The sequence below is a fragment of the Macrobrachium nipponense genome, chromosome 16 (genome assembly GCF_015104395.2).
Source record: "Macrobrachium nipponense isolate FS-2020 chromosome 16, ASM1510439v2, whole genome shotgun sequence".
In the NCBI taxonomy this organism is placed as follows: domain Eukaryota; kingdom Metazoa; phylum Arthropoda; class Malacostraca; order Decapoda; family Palaemonidae; genus Macrobrachium; species Macrobrachium nipponense.
Genome location: NC_087209.1, coordinates 30,718,774 through 30,723,406, shown reverse-complemented (window position 1 = coordinate 30,723,406; position 4,633 = coordinate 30,718,774). Strand labels below are relative to the sequence as shown.

At 32.7% G+C, this 4,633-nt stretch overlaps 1 long non-coding RNA gene across 1 annotated transcript in view; it reads right to left on the bottom strand.

The window, feature by feature from the left end:
• Positions 1–233: 233 nt before the first annotated feature.
• LOC135195641 (uncharacterized) overlaps positions 234–4,633 on the bottom strand; it is a 119,130-nt gene continuing 114,730 nt past the window's right edge. Inside the window, exon 3 of the long non-coding RNA XR_010310203.1 lies at positions 234–775. This is a non-coding gene — a long non-coding RNA (uncharacterized LOC135195641). The remainder of the gene's footprint in view (positions 776–4,633) is intronic.

Genomic DNA, 4,633 nt, shown 5'->3' with positions numbered 1-4,633 from the left:
TTTCAGTTCTTAAAATTTTGCTAAACAGAAAGAGAAAAACGGTTGCTATAACGTTTATGTATGCATTTTGAAAATTTGGTAAAATACAGACAATTTTAGAACACGTAGTCCCACCGTTCCGGCATGGGAACAGAGCCAGAACTTGGCACTCCTTTAAGTAATAGAGACGATTTTTTCTACAGCTGTATACTTGTGGTAAAGTATTTTAACCAAATTTCATTGCTTTTGCTCAATGATTTCTATACCTGGGAGGTAAATGGTTATTGCATGTAAAAATTATCAAACTTTTATATATTTACATTAATTTGAATATTGTATATTTTCATACTATTATCCTCAACAAGAATGTACTTAAGTAATAAGTATTTGATAAACTTACATTAATTTAATTAAGAGTATACTAATATGAATTTTGTTTCAACGGGTCCTGTACATTAAAGTTTTCCATTCTATTCATGGTTATACAGATATACCTACCATAATATAATCCTTCAACACAGATATGATAACAGTACATGTTTCCATAATTATCCATCAGAGGCTCTGTGGGATATTGGTGTGGTAATCTTCAGCTAATCAAATGACTGGCCAGTTACTACAAATCGAAGGGTACTTGAAAGTATGGCACTTGCAGATATTGCATCCCACATATTTGTCTATTCTTTCTTGATAAATGGCATAACTTTGTCTAGAAATGCTCTTGAAGAAGGAAACGTATCACATAACTGTCGAATGCAATTAACATTCCATACTCCTGAGTTGAACAGTTGGTGAGCTGCAATTTAAATTAAAAATGAGGAATTCATTAGCCTAAAGATACAACCACTATTTTTTCCAATAAATTCCAAGATAAGAGCATTTTATAAGAGATTCATGATAAAAATGTAAGACTTGATAAAAATAAGAAAAACTAATTTCCGAGAGCCCTTATTATTTTTTTTCTTACTCCATAATATTTAGAGGAAATTCTCAAAGCAGAGAAACCTTAAGAAAAAAAAACTTTCCTAACCCAATAACCCAAAGAGTTTCCGTTTCCTTTTCTCCATCACCTTGCAATTTATTTCTTAGATGTGTACCCAATTGCGATTGAAAAGTATATTCATTCTCAATTTCCAGATAATCCCAATAAAATTCCGGGTGTGTGTGTATATATACACGTGTGTGTGTATATATATATATATATATATATATTATATATATATATATATATATATATATATATATATATATATATATATATATATATATATATATATATATATATATATATATATATATTACTCACCTCAACCACGTTGTAATTCACCACAACATATGAAAGATAAACGGAGAGAATGGCTAAATCTATAGTGTTTGTCAGGACTCTGACGGAAGCTAATAAACCCTAAAATAGAGAAATATAAACTGTGTGTACACACAAGATTAAAGGCAAACAGAGTTTTTGGGAGGTCTCGCGATTGCCAATATTTGTATCCATTGCAGGAAAAAGATTTCTCGTCGGTCTCGGCCAACTTTCCTTTCTGGATCTGGAGTAGATCTACTTACAAACAATTGTTTTTCTACCTAATTTTCTTCCGCTTCAAGTCAACATCTTTTCGCAATTTTGTAGACAGAATTCTGACAGTTGCCGCCTACCAGTTCAAACTAATATCTTCAATGACAGTCTACCACGAGGAACATCCAAGAACCTCATTTAAATCAAACTTAGAAGTTTCTTTCTAAGTCTTTTTAACCTATAATTTTTAATGTAGTAACGTCAGGTTACTGAAACCCATCGGCTATTGTTCTTCGGTCACATGTATTAGTTTAGGTATGCAAATTTCCCATATATCTTCAAGCGAAAACAAGTCCTGACAGTATAAAACTGTTATGAAGTTTCAGTTGGGTACAGTATACACGAGAATAATGAAAATTAACTTTAATTCCTATCTCTGAAGGTTTATTATGTGAGATTTAGATAACATTGTAGGAACAACGTCCATTTCGGTAAAAATAACATTTCATGTTAACACTCGTGAGAAACATTATTTGTTCAGGATGGCAGCAGCATTAAACTAATACATGTGAACTAAGAACAATAGCCGATGAGTTTCATTAACTTGACTTTACATTAAAAATTATAGGTTAGAGAGAGAGAGAGAGAGAGAGTGTGTAGAATTTTGTCACTTATTCTCGCGTGACTATCTTATATTTCAAAATATTTTACCACAAACATCATATAATACCAAATAACCTCTACACTGAGACTAACTTACACCCAAGTGAAATTTTAAATTAATAAACGCATCTGCCCCAGCCATGACTCAAACCTGGGCCTTTGATTTACATACAATGACAAACAGCAACTAACCATTCGGCAAGTTCGAGTCCTGGCTGGGGTAGATGAGCTTATCAATAATAATTCGCATTTATAGATATATATATATATATATATATATATATATATATATATGATCTACTAGCCACTTTTTAACCAAATACATAAGTATATAAGATTGCTACAATGGCCTCTTCGCGGATACTTTTTAAGTACCTTTGCCACTGCAAAGCCTAAGAGCCAAATGAAGACAAACACAGACACAGACACAGACACACACAATAAATATATATATATATATATATAATATATATATATATATATATATATATATATATATATATATATATATATATATATATGATACAGAGAGAGAGAGAGAGAGAGACGAGAGAGAGAGAGAGAGAGAGAGAGAGAGAGCCCATTTCGTATGGCAACCATGAAACATTTACAAACATCATACATACAATAATACAACTGCATTCGATAAATAACCTAAAGGCATACTAATAAAAATGACTGTACTCGACAATTATTTTTAAAAACCATACTTTATGATAAGCTTCGTCTCCTAGCATTATGGACAACACAGATACTACCATCTTGCTATACCCGCAAAAACTCTCCAGTCAAAGCGACAAAGCGATATTGAAAAAAAATATATCATTTGGGGGTTGCCAGCCTTTAAAAATCCTCCAGTTATAACCAGTTGTTTGACGGCAAAAAGCAGTTTCCCGTCCTCGCGGCTTTTAACTATACCCCCATGCAAGAGCCGACCTGGTAATTTCCACCATCTTCGTGCAGCTACTGAGCTGACCAACATGAAAGCGACCTAGTCTCCCTAACCCCCTTTTTTATGTTAAAAGTCTCCCTATATAATAGTGGAACTGACTGCTGTGTTCATGCAAAATTACACTCTGCAGTTTTGTTTGCCCTTTCATTTCCAGCAGCTTTCTGGTCTCTGGTTTGACAAAAAGATCCATCATAAAACTTCTAGAACTCGACTACCTTGGAATCAAAATTTACTGACTGCAGCACTTAGGAAACTTTTAAACACAAAAAATTGTGTCATCACTAATTCAATTTTTCTTGTTCACCATTCAAAAGGCTTTATAAAGTTCGGTAGTCAGAACTGAACAGAAACTTGGTAAACAACCATTGCATTCAATGTTACGAAGACGGCAACAACTCAGATTTGAAGCCACCCAGAATAATGTTTTAAAACTAGAAATATATATATATATATATATATATATATATATATATGTATATATATATATATATTATATATATATATGTGTGTGTGTGTATATATATGTGTGATATATATATATATATATATATATATATATATATATATATATTATAATAATTTTACCCTCATTAAAATATTTACAAATGTCCAAGGAAGAATGCATGAATATTCTATGGTATTACCCAAGAGACAGGTATATTCAATTTTCTAACTGGAGAAGGAAATCGTGCATTCTGTAACGGCTTTTGTAATGAGCTAAAACTTTTCATACCTGATCTCAGTACTAGTTAGTGAATAGTTAGTGAATTTGGGGGTCTCTGGAGCCTAATCCAGCTTTGAATCAGCAAAGTTTGGAAATGAGGTTCCAGAGGAAATGTCGCTCGCATCCACTGACATGAATCCCATACGAGAGGTTATGAGAGTTCCTGTTGCTCTACGGTTTCCATACTGGATAGGTTTGAAACCTTAAGAAAAAAAAAGAGGTGGCGAAAGTAAATAGTTTGCATGCATAAAGCAGCGTGAACATAAAATAAATCCTTTATATATCTAAACAGTCGACTGCACTCAGCTCCCCATGTAGTTTGACACAAACCGGCAGCCGTAGTGTCGTCACTTCCAGCTTTAGGCTTTCATATAGGCCAAATGAAAAGAACAAGGAGGTCTGCTGTCAAATATCCACTCAGAGATTCTAACACTGTCATAATACACAATATCCCTTTTTTCATTTACAGATAAATCTGATATCGATGGAGCATTGCTATCACCTTTGAATAGCAACAAATGATACTTGGTTTGCATTGCCGTGTAGTACTACTATTACATTGGGAGAAACAGAAAGCAATGATGAAAAGTCATCAATAAACATATGTAAAAAAAACGCATATTTAGTTCTCATTTTCTTAATGTCATTCATTTGAAAGTAAATAAAATATAAATGAGTGCACTTACTAGGAGCACACCTTAGCACTTGAAAATTGATACTGTACCTCTGACTTGCACCAAAAATATCCATGTCAAAAACAAGTTTTTTTTTTTTTTAAGAAGCAACTCTCCATTTAGAT